Below are 22957 nucleotides of genomic sequence, written 5' to 3' on the forward strand. Positions count from 1 at the left end.
TATGCTAGCGCTAGCTAATTAATGCTGCCTTTCCTATTAACATTCTTTGGAGTGCTCCATTTCAATTAGATGATCCGTCCAGGAAGAGAGGCTGCCGTCAGTCCAGAGAAAGTAAGCAAGAGGAGGTGACGTAAGGAGGGAAACAGAGACAGAGACAGAGGAAAAGAGGAGAGAGACCGAAGGGAGAGTGGAATGGTGGGGGATGAGGGAGAGACTGAGATGCAAATAGGGAAACAAAAGAAGAAACAGAAAGGAAGAGTGACTGAGGATGTGGGGAAGAGGAGGGGTGCGCAGCAGAAGACTTGCAAGAGAGAGGCCTGGAAGGGGCAGGAATTGCTCCTGTAATATGCAAGATTCCTATCAATGAGATAATTAAACTTCCCATATGCAACGCCCTAACATGAGCCTGCCAGCTTGCCGAGGGGATGGTAACTGCTCTGAGTCCCAATTTGTATTCGCACTGGAGGCAGCTCAGACTCACCCCATCTCCAAAGGTAAAAACCAAGTCTGCATGTGGAGGTGAGGAGTGTGGGAGCCTCTGCCCGATTCTTGGCCTTAGAAGAAGAAAGCTGATGGGAATAAGGTGGAGAGGGGAGGGGCCGTGTTTGCAGTTTTCTGGGAACTAAACCCATCCATCCTGCCCGTGCCTCAGCCTGCCTTGTGGGGAGTACAGTTTACAGTGTGTTGGTGTTGCAGGGGGTCAAAGGCCAGGATTCTGGGTCACAGCAACACCCCTTGGGTGATCTGAAGGCCCCTTGATCCCACTGCTATTCCACCAGGAATGCCACCCCCGTCCCCTAGGGGTCCACATTGAATTCATTATGCAAGGCCTTGCTCAAGCGTTACCTTTTCCAAGAAGCCTTCCCAGATCTGAACCCCCCAGCTTCCTGTCTAAGCTTCTCGCCATCCTTACTAGATTTTGCCTAGTAAAAATTACTGCGGGGAAGGGAGGGAGAGGCAGTGTAGCAGCGTGTTAAGAGCTATGGCTTTGGAGGCAGACAGACTTGGGTGCAAATCCCAATTATAAGATTTAGGGCAGGTAGTGTAACCTTGATGAGCTTCAGTCTCCCCATCTGCAGAACGGGTGTAACAGTACTCACCACAGAAACTGTCGGAAGGATGGCATACACAACAGACTGAGTACAGTGCCTGGTAGGTATAAGTGCTTGGGAAATGGCAGCTACTATTCTTTCATATGCTACTTCCCTCCAAAGGCTGGAACCCCTAACAGATACATGTAGTGGGCTGTGTTTTCCAAAGATGGCTGCAACAGTATCTGCCATCTCACACGTGACTTTGACACTCCTCCCATCAAGCAGGCAAGGCTGCCCAAATCACCAGCCCACCCAGATTCAAGGGGAAGGAATGCAGGCATTAGGAAATAAAGGAAGATGCAGCTTCCTTCTGGCTCTCTTCAGACGCTCATCCTTGGGATCAGCCACTGTGTTACCAGAATGTCCAAACTAGCCCATGCAGAGAGATCACTCATAGGACTTCCTGCTGACAACCAACCTGACAGCCAGCATCAACCACCATGTGATGTGAGCATGTGAGTGACGCTACTGCAGACAATTCCAGCCGCCGGTCATTGAGTAACCCCTAGCCTTGAAGTCTTTCCAGCCGAGGCCCAGATACCACAGAGTAGAGCTCAGCCATCCTCTCCTGTGCCCTGTCCTGACCCACAGAATGCACGATAGTTATTATACATCTCTGCACTCTGGGATGTTTTGTTACATAGCAATAGCAACTGGAACAATTGCAGTGAAGCCTTGTTCTGTATGTGTGGCTCTATGCCCTGCAGACAGCATTTGCTGAATTTAAGTGACCAGAAAATTGGGCCCAGCCACTCCACCTCCCAGTGAGAGCCCCACAGGCGGGTAGACGTGAGCTTTAAGGGAGCAGGGACTTACTTGGCTGTCGTATTCCCTGCTGGCTTCTTGTGGCCTAAAACACCCTTGGGGAGGGGGGCAGTCAGATATTTGTTGAGAGAAAGAAGGAAAAGGAGTCTCCGATGAACTTGGGTTAGGTATTCAATAGAACTTTCCCCTGGACAAATGAATTAACAGCATTCACAGCAACCTGGATGAGATTGGAGACTATTATTCTGAGGGAAGTAACTCAGAAATGGAAAACCAAGCATCGTATGTTCTCACTGATACATGGGAGCTAAACTATGAGGACGCAAAAGCATAAGAATGGGCCGGGCGCAGTGGCTCACGCCTGTAATCCCAGCACTCTGGGAGGCCGAGGTGGGCGGATCACGAGGTCAGGAGATCGAGACTGTCCTGACTGACACAGTGAAACCCCGTCTCTACTAAAAATACAAAAAATTAGCCAGGCGTGGTTGCAGGCGCCTGTAGTCCCAGCTACTCGGGAGGCTGAGGCAGGAGAATGGCCTGAACCCAGGAGGCGGAGCTTGCAGTGAGCTGAGATTGCGCCATTGCACTCCAGCCTGGGCGACGACAGAGTGAGACTCCGTCTAAAAAAAAAAAAAAGAATGATACAATGGATTTTGGGGACTTTGGGGGAAGGGTGGGGGGGCAAAGGATAAAAGACTATAAATAGAGTGCAGTGTATACTGCTTGGGTGATGGGTACACCAAAGTCTCACAAATCACCACTAAAGAACTTATGTAACCAAGTACCACCTGTACCCCGATAACCTATGGAAAAATCTTTAAAATTTTTAAATTTTTTTAAAAAAAGAACTTTCCCCTGGACAGAAAGGGCAGTCAGACCCCAAGCCACATAAGCATAGGCAGGGGATATAGCTTCCTCCGGGTTGGGAAGGATCTGGAAGAGTGTGAAATGGACAAGGCAGGAAGTGGATTTGATGAGTTCTTGGTCTATCATGCACCCTCCCCACCCTGTGCCTGCCTTCTCAGTCCGCCCCCAACATGAAAAGTGCCACAAGGGAATCACACCAGACTGGTGGTCAACCCACGTGTCTCCAGGCCTGGCCCAGCCACCAGCTTTCTGGGTGGCCCTGGGTATGTCCTGCCCCTCTTGGGGCTCTGTCTCCCCTATCTCAGAGCGGGATGGTAAAAGCCCAGGTCCTTCCAGCTGTGCCACCCCTGGAGTCTCCATGAAACCCCAGCCAGGCCTTCCCACCTCCCAGTCTGCAGCCCGAGTAGGGCAGGAGCCATCTGAGAGTCCTTCGCACCAAACTGAGGCGGGCTGGTAAGGGTGGAACACCAATGCCTCAGCCAGCACCTCCCTCCGCAGGCCCCTCCACAGCTGGTAGGATGGGCAGCAAATTGTAAATTTGTTTTCCTTCCTCAAATGATGGGAATTGATTAGCTTAGCAAGGAGCTCCAGCTGCTCCATGGAAAGGAACCAAGGTGGTTCCTGCAGTAGCTGTCACTGATTCAGACAAAGCCCAGAGTAGGACTAGGAGGACTGTGGCCATGGGGGTGGAGTGAGGTGGGGTAGAGTGGGGGCTGTGATCAGGCCTTTCTGGGCCCTTCTCAGTGACCAATGCCCTTTCTCTCTGCCTCTGTCTCTGTCTCTCTCTCACACATACAGGCACACTCAGAGGTAGTCAAAAATTAAACTCTGGGTCTTGCCAGGGCCCATGAATCAAGGTGGACGCATATCCACGAAACCGATCATCCTCCTCTTGGGAAAGGCAACTGGGGCAGCTGCTTAAAAGAGAACAACAGGCCCTAGGGAGCCTCATAAGGAAAGACTTCACCCACTTTCAAGCCCAGGCTTGTGGAAATCCAAAGCCATATCTGCAGTCAAATCCCAGCTTTATAACAGAAAAAAAAACCGCACATCTATATGCATTTAAAAACCCATTAATAGCAGTAACCTGTTTGGGAGGATTATGGGTGATTTTTATTTTCTCCTTTGTACTTGTCTGTTTCTAATTTTTCTGCAATGATCAGGTATATCCTTACTTTTAGAATCAGAAATAAATGTTATTTAAAAATAGAATATGTGTGTATGTGTGGGGAAGGGATTTTGCTAACAGCCTTCAACTCTGAGGAATTACTGTAATAGGCAGGGGAGGAGGGCTCTGCCCTCCGAGGAGAGAAACCAAGGAGAGTTGGCTTAGGTTGTAGCAGGAGACAGCCCAGTGAGAAAGCAGAAGGACCTTGAACGGGGAGAGTTGGCAAATGCCCGGTGGGTGAGTGTGGAATCACCTATTCCCCTGAGATGGGGAGAGGGATCGTTCAATGAGCAGGAAGTAGATAATGGCCCACTGGACCCAGAAGAGACCTCAGAGTATACCTTGTCCAATGCCTTCATTTTATACATGGGGAAACTCAGACTTACCCCAGGTCAAGTCAAGGAGAAGGGACTAACCCAAGATCATCTTATCGGTGGCAGGACCAGGACTCCTGGAAGAAGTTTTCACTCTACTCCATCCCCAGATTCTGGGGGCAGTTTTTGGCAGCCCCAGGAAACAACCAGACCTGGGAGGAGATGGCTTCTGGACTCAAAATGCCAAAATAGGAGAGCTATTTTTGTTTTTGTTTTGTTTTGTTTTTTGAGACAGAGTCTCGCTCTGTCACCCAGGCTGGAGTGCAGTGGTGTGATCTCGGCTCACTGCAACCTCCACCTCCCGGGTTCAAGCGATTCTCGTGCCTTAGCTTCCTGAGTAGCTGGGACTACAGGCATGCACCACCATGCCTGGCTAATTTTTGTATTTTTTAGTAGAGATGGGGTTTCACCATGTTGGCCAGGCTGGTCTCGAACTCCTGACAAGTGATCTGCCCGCCTCGGCCTCCCAAAGTGTTGAGATTACAGGCATGAGCCACCACCCCCAGCTGGGAGAGCCATTTTTGAAGTTGAAGAGAAAAGCCAGTCTTCAAGTCACAGGCCAGATGGACTTCCCCATTTGGACAGAACGGGGCTTTGGTGGGAGGTGGTGTTGCCTCAAAACCACCCCCAGGCCCCTGCCAGGCCTCACTCCTCTCCAGAGCAGGTGGGGCTCCCAGGGATGTGAACCCATGCCAGAGCCTCCCTGTGGTCCTGTTTATAACTTCCCTCCTCTGGCAAAGGATGACAGAACCCTTCCTTCTCCACTCCCCCATCCCAGCCAGACTATTAAAATGTAATCAAAAAATCACATTAGACATGCAGATTTGACTTAAAATACGTATATGTATATACAATTTAACGGCAATTAGGAGCTAATCAGCTTTTTCTTCCTGGCTCAGGGTGTTTTGCCTTCCCTGGTTCAGCTCTGGTCCTTGAACATCTCGAGGTCTTTGATTCTCTTACCCTTGGGTCGAGAGTTTTGGGCAGAGGCTCAAAATGAGTTATTTTGAGTTGAACAGCTCCAGAGAAGGGAGGAAAGAAAAGGGGAGGCCTTGGTGCCTCCCAGGCATCACTGTCCTAAGTCCTGATACTCCGTCTTCTGAGAATCCACCGCTATCCGGACGCCTTGGCTATATGCCAGTCGTCAGAATCCCAAACCTTTCCCCGAGACCTGGATACTCCACCTAGGCCAGGAGGCTGAAGAGGCACTGGAGATGTGGTGGTGAAATTGGGGCAAAATCACACACATGGAGTGAAGTCAAAAGCCCAGCTAGTTCAATGCAGAAACTCTGACACCCATTAAGACCACCATAATAATTAACTCTGCATCTACCACGTGCCAGTACTCCTTATCCATCCTCTGTCATCCTCACATCAGCCCTGCAAGGATGCTAGGGAAGGCATTATGAGCATCCACTTTTTACAGAAGCAAAATCAGAATCAGAGAGGTTAAGTGACTCCCTGGTGGTCACACAGCTACTAAGGGGCAGAACTGGAATTTGAACCTCAGGTCTATTGATCCTAAAGCCCAGGCTCTTTTGGCCATACCAGGTAGCCTATGAGCTCTTTGAAAGCTGATATGTCAGCACTCATTGAAGAAACCCATTGCCTTTTAGCAAGCTTGCACCATCCCCATAAGACCAGAAATCACTCGGGGCCTGGCAATTCTGCTTTCAGCAGGTGGCAACTCAGGGCATGATGTAAAGGAAGTCTCCCACCAACCTCAGAAGCTTGGCTTTCCCTTCAATGGGTCATGGGTGTGACAGTTAATTCTATGTGTCAACTTGACTGGACTATGGGGTGCCCAGATATTTGGCCAAACATGATTCTGGGTGTGTGTGTGTGAGAGAGAGTGTGTTTCCAGATAATTTTTTTTTTTTTTTGAGATGGAGTCTTGCTCTGTTGCCTAGGCTTGAGTGTGGTGGCAAGATCTCGGCTCTCTGCAACCTCCACCTCTGAGGTTCAAATGATTCTCCTGTCTCAGCCTCCCAAGTAGCTGGGATTACAGGTGCATGCCACCATCCCTGGCTAATTTTTGTATTTTTAATAGAGACGGGGTTTCGCCATGTTGGCCAGACTGGTCTTGAACTCCTACCTCAAGTGATCTGCCCACCTCAGCCTCCCAAAGTGCTAGGATTACAGGAGTGAGCCATCAAGCCCAGCCTCCAGATAAGATTAGCATCGGTACACAGAGTAAAGCAGATGGTGCTCACTAATGAGGGTAGGCCTCAACCAATCAGTTGGAAGATCTGAATAGAACAAAAAGGCTAAGAGGGAATTGTTTTTGCTGACTGCTAGAGCTTGGACATTGGTCTTTTCTGGCCTTTGGACTCAAGCTGAAATATCGGCTCTTCTTGGGTCTTCAGCCTGCCAGCTATCAGACTAGAACTTACACCATTGGCCCTCCTGGTTCTCAGGCCTTCAGTCTCAAACTGCAACTAAACCATCAGCTCTCCTGGGTCTCCAGCTTGCTGCCTGCAGATCTCGGGGCTTCTCAGCCTCCATAATCACATAAGCCAATTCCTTTTAATAAATCTCTCTCTGATATATATATGCTATTGGTTATTTTCCTCTGGAGAACCCTAATACATTGGGGCTGTGAAGCATCCCAGCGAGAAAGTAGGAGTGAAGCAGAGAGCCCTATCCTAGCAGCTGGATCCTAGGGCCCTCCCAGAGTCTTCTCTGAAGAGGTTCCAAGTCCTACCTAGAATCTCAAATAAAAATGGCAACAGAGCCAGGGGATGCCTTCTAGATCCATAGAGGAAGGGGTATGGCTGGATGACTTTCCACACTTGTCTGAGCTCTTTCCCCAGCAAGAAGACCCTAAATCTATCACCTCATATCTCCTGCCCCAGCCCCAGGGAAACCTGACTTTGTGGCTGCAGCTGAAGCAAGCACCTACCTCTACTCCCCATCACCCCTGCTGCCCCCTAAGAAACACGATCTTTGTTGGCTCAATTTGCCAGCCGGAAATTCAGAGGGGGTACAAATGACCATTCCTCTCTGCAAAGAAAATCTGGGCTTATTATTAGGAGCCCAGGTGGGGGTGGGGAGAGGAATCCGGTGGGGGCTCTGTGGCGACCCTGTCCAAGCCCCCCATTTCTCAGAGAAGGTCAGGCTGCACAGATGGAGTGGATGAATGATGACTGGCCTCCCGGGGCTGACAGCTGGTGAGGAAACTGCGGGCGCTGACTCGAAAAACCCAATGGCTCAATATTTATCAGGCAAACAAGCTTTGTCCGGGTCAATATATCACCTGAGGAAACGTCCCAGCCAACACCAGAGGGATCCAACTTTCATGGGCACAACAGCCACTATCACTTTCCCTGTTCTGTGTCCCCTCTCTAGTGGGCTCAGTGGAACAGAATCTGACCCCCTAACACCAAGAGGGAAATCTGTATAATGGGGATGGTGATACTGCTCCCCTGCTGAACCAGAGCAGCTAGTATGATTATTAACTTCTTAGCCAGCCAGAGCCCAGGTCTGGCCCCCGCTGTAGGCAGGTCCACAAGTCAACTGGAGCGGACTCCTTTATTCTCTGCCCCAAAGATCCTTGGACTTTAATGTGAATCGGAGTCACTAGGCATACTCTAGGGTGCAAACTCTAGGGTGATACCAGGTCAGATTCTGAGGCGGTGGGGCCCAGGAATCTGGGTTTTGTTTTGTTTGTTTTGAGATGGGGTCTCACTCTGTTGCCCAGGCTGGAGTGCAGTGACACTATCACGGTTCACTGCAGGCTTGACCTCCCGTGCTCAAGTGGTCCTCCCACCTCAGCCTCCCAAGTAGCTGAGACTACAGAGGTGCATGCCACCACACCTGGCTGTTTTTGTTTTTTGTTTTTAATTTTTTGTAAAGATGGGGTTTTGCTAGGTTGCCCAGGCTGATCTCAAACTCAAGCAATCTTTCTGCCTCAGTCTCCCAAAGCGTTGGAATTACAGTAGGTGTCAGCCACCATGCCCAACCTGGAATCTGTATTTAAACCACCTCCCCAGGTGATTCTGATACAGGTGGTCCAGAAGCATTCTTGGAAAACCCTTGCTGCCCTGGTCATCCTCCCCTATTCCCAGTGGCTCCCTCCAGCAACTGATTCAGCCTTTGGCCTCCCCGCACCCCTCCACCATGGCTCACATGTGTCCCTGGGGGTTCGGGGAATGGACTCAGGCTGTTGTATCTCTAGCCAAGGCTCACTCCTCAGGGTGTCTTTTCCTCCAGCCATGGGGAGGGAAGAAATGATGGCATTTGGGCCAGCCAGACAGGGGGATACAAACAGAACACCCAGATCTGCCAAACAGCTCTTCTTGGCAGGGCCAGACAGTAAAAGGAACTGGAAGTCCAAGGGCTTACTATCTGCCAGGCCCCTTACAAGGGGACTGGGTGGGGAGTTTACCATCCATTGAGCACTACTGTGTGTCTGGCACATGGGAGGTGCTTTATTTATTTATATCACGTCTGATCCAACCCCCACCTTACAAGGCTGCTTACAGAGCTGGGCTGGATTGGAGCCTCTGGAGGCAATGTCAGAGCCCATCCTTTTAGCCACCATGCCCTGATGCCAAAAGGAATTCCACCCGACTAACCCTCTCTGGCCACCTCCTGCCCCTGCCTGTGCAACTCAGGCCTCATCTCCAGGACCCATCAGCACTGGATCCTGAAGCCCACAAAGCAGCCTTGGCATCAATGAGGAAAAGACAATGGAAGCTTAATAAAATCAGCAACATGGCCGGGCACGGTGGCTCACGCCTGTAATCCCAGCACTTTGGGAGGCCAACGTGGGCAGATCACCTGAGGTCAGGAGTTCGAGATCAGCCTGGCCAACATGGTGAAACCCCGTTTCTACTAAAAATACAAAAAATTAGCCAGGCATGGTGGCGGGTGCCTGTAATCCCAGCTACTTGGGAGGCTGAGGCAGGAGAATTTCTCGTACCCGGGAGGCAGAGGTTGCAGTGAGCCAAGATCATGCCGCTGCACTCCAGCCTGGGCAACAAGAGCGAAACTCCGTCTCAAAAACAAAAACAAAAACAAAAAACCCCAGCAACACTTACAGAACCTGTGAAATACGACCAGGTTCCCAGATGCCCCTGGCCTGACAGGTCAACAGGTTCCTGGAAACTCTCACTGCAGGCCTTGGCCAATCCGTCCAGACTGCCCAGGCCCCCAACACCTCTCCCATCCTCAGTCCCAAGTCCTGGGTGTGTGAGGCTGGAGATCACAGCTGCCAAGTACAGAGGAACCTCTGGGCCCAGCAGCCAGTCCAGCACCCCAGCCCCTAGACTGCTGGGTTAATAAAAAATAAAAAGATCCCAAGGATATATGACCAATAACTACGGCCATAAAAGCCAAATTGGATTTCTTCCTGGCTGATGAGCTCAGGGCCCTTTTCATTCTGAGATGTGATTAACAAATATGTAAAACAATTCCCCCAGCATCTCATCTTGGGATCTTGCTGCAAGTTCAAGCTTGGGGGCAAGGGAGGTGGAGGAAGCAGGGGATCTGTGCCTGGGGCAGCAGAAGTGGCCGCAAGGACTTGGGGTTGGAACCTGCCTGGCCACTGGCCTGTGTGACCTAGAACAAGTCACTTAACATCTCTGGATAGGTAGTTTCTCCATCTGCCAGATGGGGAGCGGGAAGAGATGCTCTCTAAATCTTCTGCCTCTGATTCTCAGTCACCACCCAGTTGGGGGAGGCGGAGCAAGGGGAGATGGATGCTGGGAGAGGCTCCTCTTCACCTCTCTGCAGAATTGCTGGAGGGGCAGTGTTCAGGGGTCCTGCTGTCTTTGGAGGGGAGCATGCACAGGGGCCTGGCCAAGTGGCAAGAACAGCTGAATAGCCAATAGCCATGTACCGGGTGCCATCAGCCTTGCTGGGACACAGGAGGTGGTCACCTGCCAGTTCCCAGCTCTGCAGAAGGCTTGGGAGACTGCAATCCCTCCCACAGCCCCAGCACACCCAGACCACAATCTGTGGGTCCAGAGATGTTGCAAAACTCTTCTTTGCCCCATAGCCCCCAAACAGAAGCTGGAGGATACATCAGAAGCTAAACGTGCTCAAACCTGCTGAGGGGCCACCATGAGGCGCTCGGGATGGAGCTCTGGGAGAGGGCTGTACCCGCAGCCTCACTGCCTGGGAAGGAACAGAGAACCTTAGGGCAAATCTCTTTCCCTCTGAGAACCTGGGGCTCCCCCATCCCCTGCTGCCTGGGCCTGTGAAGGGCTGAGGAGGCCAGCAGCAGATGAAAGGGGCACAGTGAGGAGATGGTGGAGGCTGCCCTTGTGTTCCTGAGCCAGAGCCCTTTTTCTTCCCATCCTCGATCCTCTCATCGCGGGGGTGGCGGTGGGACTGAATCGTGTTGCATCCATGCAGCAAATTCCAGCTTCCAGATCATTTTTGCGTAGGTTTTCTCCTCCTAGGAATTATTTCCAATTTGCAGACAAGAAAACTGAGGCTAAGGAAGTGAAGGGACTTATTTGAACCTGATTTCTGATGAGCTTAGTACCCTTCTCACTGTGGTAGATTTTATTTGAGTCTTACATGTTTGAAAATCTTAGGGTCCTAGAATCAGTCCTCCCAACCCCCACTTGGGTGTGTGTGCATGCATGCACACACGTATCTGCAAACACACACACACACACACACAGCATCTGCCCTCAGCCGTTCTGGTCACAGCTTAGGTACAGCGCTGGCTGGACTGTGGGTCCCACGGAAGGGAGGAGGGTGGAGACATGATAGACTGACCTGCAAGTTCCCCATCACAGGTGCCCAGGTGGAATCTCACCTTCAGTGCCCACACAGGTCAGTGGCTCCAGGGAAGGCTTCCTGGCTCCCTTGCTGAGTGACAGCTCAGGCATGGATAGTGGGGAGCAGGTGTCCATCCAGGAGATGGGCTCAGTACCCCTCAGCCCCTGGGGCCAGCACAGAGGCCCTTGCTCTGGGGTGGGGGGAGTCTCACACTGGCCTCAGCCTCAGCACTCCCTTCACAATGATGCAGCTCCCTACGGAGACAGGAGTCGGGGGTTGGTGCTCAGCCGCTAGGGCTGGGGATGGAAAGTGGCCCCTCAAGTACTGACCCCCTCCAACTCTGCTGCCTTTCTCATAAAATGCTTGGGAGGCTCAGGGCCCCAGGAAATAAGAACTGCTGCCCCCAGCCCCAAAGGCCAGGAGAGACCCAGCGAAGCTACCTGGGCTCAAAAATCCCAGACTGCTTCCCTCACACCCCTGCCCCGCTCAATGGTGGAGTGTTATCCAAAGTCTAATGGGAACGCCCCTCCCCACGCACCAGTTCTTCCATGATAATGGGGCTCTGTCTCCTATTTGAATTTGGGCAAGCCTTTCCTTCTCCTTGGCCTCAGTTTGCCCTTCTGTCAAATGGGAGGGCTGGACTCGAGCTTTCAGGTACCTCCCAGTTCTGTCTTTTGGAGTCCCTAGAGGGCCAGGACACAGGAGTGTGACACAGGAGAGATGATGGGGTAATTTAGGGCTGGGGAACGAGTTGAGAAGGTCAAAAGTATTGTAGGGTCCCTGGGGTCCTGAGGCAGCAGCTTCCATCCGCTTTCAGCCTCCTGGGTTCCAATCCATGCCATAGCCAGAAGCCAGAGACACCCCATGACCAGAGGGTCCTGCAGAATGGGATGAGGGTGGGGCAGGCAGTGAGAGGGCAACGCTCAGGGAGTCAGTCTCTCTACCGAACCTGAGCCAAGGGTGTTCAGGGCCCCTCATTACTCCAGGACGGGAGAAGCAGCTGGAGGAGGTGAAGCCTGGGAATGCTTTGAGAGTAGGTCTGCAGAGGGAGAAATAAGCTACTTAAGCTACTTAGTCTTTTAGGCTGGTGACAGCAGGAATGATGCAAATTGATTCCTATTCAAGTGCTGTCCCAGGCAAGGTGGTGGCAGGGAAAGCAGAAGCCTCCTTTTCCAGAAGCAATCACCTCCAAGCGCACCCGCTGAGCATCAGAGCAACTTCTGAGCAGGGTTAGCAGTGGCAGCCGTCCCATTCCCCCAGACCTGGGCTCAGTTGCCCATTCTCCATGTAGCTGCCCATTCTCCATGTCCCCTCAGGAAGGGAGGACATCCAGGACTGTCTCCAATCCAGAGCCAAAGCTGCCCTCCCCATCCCAGGCTCCTCCGACCCAGGGCACTCTGCTGCCAAGCAGGGCGGCTCCTCAGCTTTTCCTGGGGTGGGGGACATTCTTTCAAGATTGGGGAGATGAGGACAAGAGAAGGACCCTTCCCTTTGTCCATACTTGGGGTCAGGCCCTGCCAAATCAAAGCCCTGACTGTCAAAGTCCCTCAGCCCCATTCCCCAATTCATACATTTACCAATTCATTCACTCATTCTAACTTCATTCGCTTGGTGCTTGCTATATAAAATAAGGACTTTCTGTTAAGTCATCATAATCTGGCCAGGTGTGGTGGCTCACACCTGTGACCCCAGCACATTGGGAGGCCAAGGCAGGCAGATCACTTGAGCCCAGGAGTTTAAGACCAGCCTGGGCAACATAGGGAGACCTTGTCACTACTAAAAGTAAAAAACTTATCCGGGGCGTGGTCATGCGCACCCGTAGTCCCAATTACTCAGGAGGCTGATGGGGGAGGATTGCTTGAGCTCAGGCATTTGAAGCTGCAGTGAGCTGTGATTGCAGCACTGCACTCCAGCCTGGATGACAGAGAGCTTATCTTAAAAAAAAATAATAATCATAATCTTAACTTAGTGATGTCTTCAACTCCTTTCCTCCTGAAGGCTCCATGAAACTTTTCACCCCAGATCTATTCGCATGTTCATTAACTCCCAAGAAGACCAATTGGCTGACATGTCCCTGTTCATTACAGATTCCTGGCTCTGTTACTCTGGGATCATCTGCTGGAAGTCTCTGGAGCACTAGGTCGGAAAGTCAGAAACCCTTGGAGGGAACCCACAGCAGCTACTAGCTTGTAATGCACGCTCTCAGCCAGCCTTTTCCCAGCTTCCCCAGCTAAAGAAGGGAAGGGGGCGGGGGTTCTCTTCCGGCTGCTGACACTTTTCCAAAGCCTGATTCCTCTCTAATGTCTCCCAGGCCTGGATTGCAGGGAGGAACAAAAACCAACATCCTGCCTTTCTGAAGTCACAAGATGATGCCTTAAAACCAACAAATACTTTTCAACCTGGGAGCCCCCACACACGGTCATGTCCAGAGGGGTGCAAGTCTCAGCTGTCTCTACACGAAATGAAAAGGGGAAACATCTGGATGAAAGCCAGCAACGTCCTGCCACTCTGCCAGATGCTGCCCACATCTGGACATTCGAAAAGTGATCTGTTCGGTGGCTTAGCAGTCAAGAAGCAAATGGTCAGCCCACATCACCCTATCCTTCAGAACACAGCCCGAGTCCCTATGTACAATTACCCAGATTACTGAAGGACTCATAAGGTACTTTGGCTTCAATCATACTCATCCTCAAAGGCCCAAATCAAGTGAAAGTAAAGGCCAGAGTGTGGGGCTCAGTCCTTGTGCACATGGCAGCTGGGTCCCATCTCCACTGCTTATTAGTAAGCTGTTTAGACTCTCTGCACTTCACATTTCTCATCCTTAACATGGAGATAACAGTGCTATCCCCTTTGCTGAGCAGGTATGAGGATGAAATGAGATCATATCTGTAAAGTTCTAAGCCCAGGGCCCGGCAGGTAGTAAACATTCAAAATATGTTGACTGTTATTATCATGATCATTATCATCAGGGTGATTGGCCTGCAGAGCTCCCCACCGAAGAACAGAGAGATCTCCCAGGACAGTGCAAAGGTCAACGCAGTTGCAGGGTGTGGGGGACACATACTTTCCCCAAACCTCCCAGGAACACCAATTTGCCACAACCTTCCCCACCCTGACCCCCGTTGAAGCTGCCTTCCCCAGAGACAAGAAGATCACCACATCCTCCTTCACAACAGGACTGGCTTCCAGCTGGCAGTCACATCTCCTCTATTAACAAGGTTGGCGAAGGACACATCATCCAGGTGCCAGTGTAGGTGTTGGCTGCCCCGAGCAGATGGCTGGGCGGAGTGAGCCTTCTCCACTGCACCCTCCTCCTACCAAGACATCAAGCTCATGGACAGTCTAGTTGTACTGGGGGCAACACCTACAGGAAACCTTCCTCCTGACCCTGGAGAGACCACTTGACTGGATCATGCCCTCTCAGCCCCAGGGGACAGCTGGGTCCCTCTTATACTGTGGTGGGGGGCCTGGCTGAGACACCACTAATCATCTATCACCTCTGCTCCTTCGGCCAGAGGTCCTGGGGGTGGGAATGGGGACTCTGATGAGCTCTACAGGGACAGAGACAGAGACCTTTCCATTAGGTTGGTGCAAAAGGAATCAGGGGTTTTGCCATTACTTTCAATGGCAACAATCGCAATTACTTTTGCACCAACCTAACACTTCTCCAAGCCCACACCTGGCACACAGTAGGACTGCTCAGGCAGATGCTTGTGAGATGGGAGATAATGGAGAAGGCCTTTTCTGACAGAGGAGGTTGAAGTCCCTGGACACTATCTCCCAGGACATCACTCTGTGGTTCCAAGAAGTGCCCCTGTAAATGGTACCTGCTAGAATCTAAATCCAAGCCAATTCTTCCCATTGTCCTTACCACCCCCTTGTTCCCAGGTGAAGCTCACTGTATACAGAAACACCATAACCTGCCACCCAATAGCCTTTTCCAAACTGGCAGTTTCCCCATCTGGTTCCCTCAGAGGGAGGAACGGATGGGAGGAAGTAAATTGCCAAGATCAAGGGCATGCTGGGAGTTCTGCAGGCAACGAGACCCTCTCCAGCATCTTCTCTCCCCTGAGTTCAGGGAGAAACATACCCAGACCTTACACTTCACTAATGCTCTCAGGGGATGGCCCCAGGATACTGCACCGGGTTCTTCCTTCCAGGTTTTGGCAGAGACACAGCCTCTGCTGGTACACATGCCAGCAAGCGTGACCAGCCTGGAGGTGTAATATAAATAGCCTGCCGCTGCCCATCAGCTCCTCCACCCCCTTGGCATTAGTTCCAAACCTTTGCCTTCTTCACCCCCAGGGCGAACCAGCCAGCAGGGGCTCTGCTGGGCTCCACCTGCCTCCTCACCAGCAGTGTGACCTTGAGCAGGTGACTTGACCTCTCTAGCCTCAGGCCCTTCCATTGTGAAATGGAATCAGAGCACCTCCCTCTTGAGTGGTTATGGGGATCACATCGGTTAAGGTCCATGAAGCATTTAGCACACTGCCTGGCATGTGGCTGATGTCAGAGGGGGTGCCGCAGAGAGGACTGGAGCAATGACAGCAAGCAGCATTTCACCTCTGCCCTTGGAAGGAAGTTGTTAGGTTTACTGGCTGCATCAGTTCGGCCCCCTTCCCTGGTGTGGTTTGGACGCTTCCCACACACCCAAGGAAGCCAGTCCGGCTGCCTGGGAAGATCTCTGGCCCGGGATTCTGAGACTCAGGCTCTGCTACCAACATGCTGTGTGATGCTGGGCAACTCACTTGCCCTCTCTGAAGTAACTTCCCCATCTGCAGAGGCTTCTCATATCCTTGACCTCTTACAGAGTTAAGTTGTCTTTCACACTCCAAGCTTCACAGCTTGAGTCCCATTCCAGACTCTCACAGGGACTCAGCTCCAGCCCAGCCATGGCTCAGAAGCCTTGAGTACCCAGCCCAGGCCACTGACTGATAAACACAGGTGAGGGTACTGCCCTTCACTTCTGGCCTGACTGGCAGAGGAATTTACATTCTTTTGAAACCCATAATATAAACAGGTTTCTCGACAAGAAAATATTTATTGAATGACAGTAACCAAAACAATACAGGGTACTGGGCAAAATGGGGGTTTTTGCTTCATTCAGATCAAAATCTGATCCCAGCTTGGCCTCTTCTCGCTGTGTGACCTTGGGCAAGTCTCTTCACTTCTCTGAACTTTGTTTTTCCCATACATTAAATGAGGATGACAATTCATGTGCCATGAGATGGTGGCAAGGCTTGAGACAGTCCACGTAAATGCTTAGCACCTGGCACATAGTAGGTATTCAACACATGGCAGCTATGATTGGTTGGTATTGTTATCACCAGCCTCCCATCATAAGGCGGAGGACCTGAGGCCATCAGCCATGTCTGGTGCCTGTTTCCAAAGAGCTTTGACAACACACAGACACATATTCCTCGCAATCCTCCCGCCCGTGTACCTTCCAGCTGGTGCAGAGTGGAGTGCGGCTGTCTGGTCTCCCGGCGGCCAGGCAGAGAGTGAGCTCACTGGGGGAGGCTCTGCCGCCATCCCTGGACTGGTCCAGCAGCATCCATGCCTCCGGCCTTTGTTGGGCAGCTGCAGTGTGAGCCGTACTGTCTGCCCGTGAAATGCGACTTTTGGAAAACATGCATATTTGTGAGTTGGAGCATGTTTCTATTTTGGGCCGACACTGCTCTCTTTATTTATTTTCCCCGGGCTTCGATGCTTTGGAATCTAGCTTGGAAGGGTGTTTTGACAGACTTTGACACCTCTCCCAGCTCCTTTGGCAAGACACCATGCTTGGGTAAGGGGAGGGCAGGCAGAGAAGAAGAGGGTTTCAAATGACAAGCCCTCTTCCTTGGCTAGGACTGCCGGACAATCCCACATCCCTGCCTCACTGTCCCAGCCCTGCGTTTCTCCACATTTGGGTGTAGGGAGGAGTATAAGAGGGGTTCAGGTGGGGAAACCATTTCAAAGAGGGGGAAGGGAACCAAAAAAGCTAATCATTGAGCTCTCGATTTTAACAATGCTAACATCATTATCAACACCTATAGTATTGTTATTGTCAACCATCACTACTACCACCCCCACCATTTTGGGGTGCCTACTTTTATTGCTGGCAGTGGGCTGACTGATGGCCCTTAGTGACACCACCTCCTTGCTCAGCATCTCATTTGGCTCATCTGTGAAGGCTATTTTTGCCATCCCCAGCTCATGGGGCTATGAAAAGAGGCTGCTCAGCCACACGGTGGTCATGGCCGTCTTCCCTCTTGGCATCAGAGCCTGGCCAGCAACCAACTGCCCATGGGCAGTCTACTTGCTTGGGTCCAAGGACATGAGGCTGATTGCAAAGCCCCTACTCACTGGGCAGGACCTCTAAAGCTGCTCTCAGCTGTTCCCTTCTCTGTGGCCATTTACAACCAGCCCAGTGTCTGCCACTTGGGAGGAAGGACCTTAACTCAGACAATTCCATCTGCCTTTGATGACTAGGGGAATAGGGGGTGGGGAGGATGGGGAGACGAGGGAAGTATGTCTATACTAGCAGAGAAAGGGGCTTAAACCATCCAAGGACCTGGGGATTAGGAGATCCAGGTTTAAATCTTCTATTCATTCATTTGTTCATTCACTCATTCATTCACCACACATCTACCAGCAGAACCGGTGGTATATGCAGAGGATATATAGACAGTAGAAGTAATGCCTGCCCCAGTGAAGACTGCACTTCAGCAGTATGACCTCAAGAAAATTACTTGACATCTCTGGTCCTATTAAGGAAATCATCTAAACATCCCTCACTCAGGGAACGGGATGACTTCACTAGTGGTGGGTACTCCAAGGAAGGGGAAAGGTAGGATACTATTTGGGGTTAGAATCACAATTTTCAATCCCACCCACACTCAAGAGACTCACTAGAGGGTCAATGTTCCAGATTATTAGGGCCAAAAAGTGACCCTACAGGTCACCTCAGCCAGTCCTTTAACAGACAGGAAGCCTGAAGCTCACAGAAGGGAAGTAGTTTGCCCAAGGGCAAACTGGGAGTCTGTGGTTAAGCTGGGACTAGGATCCAGGTCCCCTCACTGCCAGTCCAGTGCTCCTTCCACCACACCATGCTGGGACTGTTCTTCTTTCAACCCAGTTTCTGGATTTGAAGGACAACAGCAGGAGAGGTGTCAAAGGGCAAGTCAGGTCATGGCTACCAGATCTCATGGCTAGCCAAATCTCCAGGGGGGGGGGTCCAGAATGCTTCACCCAAAGTTCTTGGCCCCTTGGATACATCACTGGGGCTCTGTGGCATCTGGCCCTGGAAAACTTCCTGGGGAGGGGAACAGAAGCTGCTGAGGCCACAGTGGAGGGCCGTCAGATTTCCAAAGAGAGAGTAATGGGGACATGGAACCTGCAGTGAAGAATGCAAGTCTGAGAGAATGGAGTCAGCTCCCCCTAAGGGTCAGCTGTGCCCACATCCCAGCAAAGACTGGGTCAGACCCAGCCTAAGGAAAGTTGGGGAGAGAAGTGAAGACAGTGGGGAAGGATGACTGGAAAGACCAAAAAAAGAGGGTGCCTGTGCGTGTGTGTGCGTGAGAGAGAGACAGAGAGAGAGAGAGAGAAACCTGGGGGAGGGAACAGAGCAGGGAAACAGAAGGTACAAGCAAAGAATGCGGACCCTGATTGTACATGTGTGTGTCTGGACTAAGGTTAGAGAAAGAGGAGTGAGTATCGAAGTAGAGAGCCAAGCAAAATGGACCCTGGGCTGAAAATGGAGATTCTGTAAGGCACCTGTCCGGGCTGGGCTTCTGCTCGGAGCTTCCACCCAGCCACAGCCTCCTCCCTCCCTCCAGAAGATCCCCTGGTCCCCAGGCAGGTGTTGCAGTAGGAGGTGGGGAGGGGGTGTTTGCTCTAAATCCCCATGCTTCGCCCATAGGAGCAGGACAGTGTGTGTGTGTGTGTGTGTGTGTGCACGCGCACGCTGGGGGTGGGAGTGTGTCTGTGCTTGGGAGTCTGAGTGGCTTTGTGAGTCACTGGGCATCGGTGGGAACACCAGGTGGTGGGCTCTGGAATCTGGGGCTTAGTCAGAGTCCGGAGACAGCAGCCTCGAATGCGGAACGGGGGCGAAGATGCTGCCCAGGTCCACGAACGTATGTGCTTGTGAGATCTGTCCGTCCACGTGCGTGTGAACCGTGGGTCTGTGTGGATTGTGTGCGTCTGAGGATTGTGGGTGGGTGTGTACTTGCGCGAGTGTATGTGTGTGGATTGTTTTCCAGTGGTCTGTAGATATGTGTGTGCGCATGGATGGGTGTGAGTGTGCGCGTGGACCGTGGGTGTGCGCGGCCTTCTGAGTTTCTAGGGCGGCCGCGAGGCGCTGTCCGCGGTGCTGACCCGGGGAGTGGGCTGACGGAGACCTGCGCGCAGTCTCGCAGTGAGTGGGGGACAGCGGGAAGCTGGCGCCGGCCGTGGAGCAGAGAGAGGCCGAGAAGAGAAGCCCCCAAGGAGGCGCCTTCCCAGCCCTGCTGCCGGCCTCCCCAGAGAGTTGGGAAAAGTTCTCCCGGCCGTGGGGTTGGCTCCCGGGACTCGGCACCCCTTGCGCTGGGAATCTTTCCCGACCCTCAGCGCTGCCACTGCCCGGCTGCCCACTCCACCTCCACCCTCATTCGCGTTCTCGGCAGAGACTGGAGACCCTCGCGCGCGCGGATCCATCGCTGGCCCGTCCCGCCCCAAGCCCCCACGCGCCCTCCCCGGCCGGACCTGCAGCCAGGTTAATCGGGGAAATGTCCCTCCGAGAGCACGAGTACGCTAGGTAGGGGGTGGGCGGAGGGGGTCATTAGCCTTACTCGGTCCCCTCCCTCCGCTCTAGCATGGCCGAGAGCCCGATCCAGGGGCGGCTTCAGACTGACGCTCAACTTTTATGGACCCAGATATCCCTCAGCGGGGACGAGCAGGGGCCAGAGGTCGGAAGCCTTGCCGTTCCTGGACATCCAACATCCAATTCCCCTTGGCCGACCGAGAATGCTGCAGTCCCGCGGGGAGATGGTGCGGAGCTGGGGCCGGGTCGCAGAGGGCAAGCTTGGGTTCTGTCCACTCCTGACCGTCTTTCCCGGGGGGCTCCGAGGCCCGCATCCCGGGCTGGCTGGAGAGCGGGAGAACTTCGCGGGCGGCGCCACGCAGGTCGGGATGCGGACGGCGCGGAGGACTTCCCCCTCCTCGTAGCAATGCACCCCCCAGCCCCGAGACCGAGCCCGGATGGCGCCCCGCGGCCGTGCACTCACCTCGGCCGGCCGAACGGGGCTAGGCTGAGCCGCCGGCGCGGGAGGGGGTGCGCAGAGGGTCGGGGGGCGGCGGCCACCACGCTGCGCAGACTCGTCTCCTCGCAGGAGTCGCTGGGGGAAGCTCCTCGGAGCCGCAGGAGGCTGGGGCTCCCCGCTCCGCTCCAGGGCAAGCAGACCGCGGGAAACTGCGCGCAAATCCCAGTCGCCAGCTCGCAACCGAGCACTCCGCTCCGCCGCCGCCTTTTATTCGCCGCCCGCCTTTGTTTGGGTCCGGGCTCCTACCACGGGTCGCGGGGTGTCCTAGCCAGGCTCCGGAGCCGCGCTGCCGCCCAGGCCCTGGCGCCTCCTCTGGCTCCGCGCCGCCACGCCTTGAGTCCGTGGCCGGCGAGACCCTGCGCCACGCCGCACGCTCGGTCTCCGGGGCCCGCTCTCTGGCTCTGTCTTCGCCGCCGCTCCCCCTGCCGATCTGCGCGGTGGTTCAGCCCGGCCCTGGAGCCCGCGGGCGGGGAAAGCGCGCTGCGCAGCGACCCCTTGGGGTCGGTCCTCGCCCCTGCAGACGGTCCGGGCCAGGCGCCCCCCCAGCCCCGCCCCCGAGTTTCCTGATACCCAAGTCTCTCCTGGGTCCGCGCTCCCGCTCCTCTCCAGCCAGCCCGCCCAGCCTTGGCAGGTCACCAGCCTCCTGGACACTCGCGGGCATCCCCGGGCGCCCTCCGGAGGGAGCTGCCAAGCCCAGGCTCCTGGCGCGTTCCCTTCCTCGTTTGTTCTTCAGTTACCCCTCTGGCACCAGAACCCGGAGCCATGCCAGCCCCTGGGACCGGGCATCCCTCCAGCTCTAGCACATGGCCTGCCTGACACCCCTAGCCAAAGGGACACAAGGAGAAAGAGCCGGGGGAGGGGGGCAGGCCAGTGCCCTGGCCCATTTCTCTCCATCAAGGCTCAGAGAGCATTGGCATTGGTGTTGCCCAGGGAGAGTGAAGTGGGACCCCTCAAAAGGGGGCCAGCTGCCAGCCCCCAGCTGCAGGGTGGAGGGATGTCAGTGATGGAAGCCAGAAAGGAGGGAGGCCATTGCCATGCTGTGTGAGGGTGAGCCATGAACTTGTCATTTGTCCTGAGTGTGTGCCGACCAAGGACCTGGGAAGATAGGGGAATGATGAGACACAATCCTTGCCTTCAGGAGGTTTCCGGCTTATGGGAGAGAGAAGAATATGGGAGAGTTATGAATGGAACATAACAAGCCCCGCCAGCCAACACACTGATGCTGAACCCACGGCAGCCCCTCCCCATCCCCAGCCCTTGTTTTTAAAAGAGGAAAACTGGGTGGGATGCACCTCTAAATGTCAGGGTGCTGAGTGGAGCTCCTGTGCTGTTCACCTGCTGCTCCTGCTCTGTCTGTCTGCTGTACAGTCCTTGGAAGCTTTACCCACTGACTGGCTGTCAACTGGACACATTGGTATTTATGACTGGGTGCCCTGAGAGCTTATCTATGTAGAAGCAAATGGCCCGAGCCAGTGTCCCTGCCCTGGCACTCACTCCCCATGTGCTCAAGGTCTCAAGAGAGCCACTGCCAGGCTGGCCAAGTCTGTCAGAAGACTCCCAATGGCTCCATCTGGCCTTAAAGACATTAGAGTTGGGGGCAGTTCCTGGGGTGAAGGGTGCCACTCTGAGCTGTGAGGGGAGAAAGAGACAGGAGATCTCTCCCGAGAAGTAGAGGGTGTGCAAATTGCTGTCCCAGGACCAGAGGCCAAATCTGATATGAGTACAGAGGACCAGACTTGGCACCGCCCTGCAAACTTCTAGTCCCATTTGCCATATCCTAGAGGGAGGGCAGAGAATGAGGGGCCATGTGAGAGGGTGGGAGGAAGGAGAACAAGGAAAATATTTGTTTTTAAGGGAGCAATAGAGAGACACAAAGTGTGTTCCCAAGCCCAGCTGAGAGCAAAGGGTTCTCTTGGCTGAGAGAATGGCTTGATTATTTTCAGTTTGTTTTAAGGCTGCTTCTAGGAACCACCTCAAAGTTCTCCAAGGCTCCAGCACTGTTCCTCTCAGTCTGACAAATCCACAGGCCATCCCATTGGTGTGCCCCATGGTGCTGTGCCATCCTCAGTCCATGCCTGGGAATACAGCTGCCATTCTCCTGGGAAATAGATTTAGTGGGTTTGATATAAGTCCTTGATGAAATTCTCGCCACCTTCAAAGGGGTCCTGTTTCATGTTGCCTAGCCGGCCATAGCTGTGGCCACCTTGGCCACACCCTCCTCAGAACCTCTCTGGCCTCTTGAGACCTCCAAAGGATCCCCAGTGGGGCTGGGCTTGCTCTACCCTTGGTGGGGGATTTTCTATGAAGGGAGGGTGCAGAGGCAGAGGCCCGTGGAGGGGGAGAGGAGGTGCAGAGTGTGGTACCCAGGAACACTGGAAGGATGCAATTTTCCCAGGCCATCAGTGAGGTTTTAAAAATGCAAATGGAACCAAGCCTTTGAAATATGCCTGCCATAAAGGGGAACCGGTGGTGGCAGCGGAGCTGGTGGGGGTGTGGAAAGTCATGAGAATCCTCCTCCCGGGGTTCATCCCCAGGTTTCCTCCCCTTCCTCTGCCCGCGCCTGCTTGCAGGAAGCCTGTTTACTACAGGGGCTTGGGGATGCTGGCCTCAGACATCCCTGCCCAGCCGCAGGGTACTTCCCTGAAGCCTCCTGTACCTCCAGGTGAGTAACAA

At 53.4% G+C, this 22957-nt stretch overlaps 1 protein-coding gene across 1 annotated transcript in view; it reads right to left on the reverse strand.

Annotated features, from left to right (window-relative positions):
- The window catches only part of DISP3 (dispatched RND transporter family member 3), a 58494-nt gene extending 37856 nt beyond the window's left edge, over positions 1 to 20638 (reverse strand). Inside the window, exon 1 of the mRNA XM_055262663.2 lies at positions 20249 to 20638. The gene's annotated coding sequence lies outside the window, so the exon portion shown is untranslated. The remainder of the gene's footprint in view (positions 1 to 20248) is intronic.
- Positions 20639 to 22957: the final 2319 nt, after the last annotated feature.

This window comes from Symphalangus syndactylus, chromosome 22, assembly GCF_028878055.3.
Source record: "Symphalangus syndactylus isolate Jambi chromosome 22, NHGRI_mSymSyn1-v2.1_pri, whole genome shotgun sequence".
NCBI lineage: Eukaryota > Metazoa > Chordata > Mammalia > Primates > Hylobatidae > Symphalangus > Symphalangus syndactylus.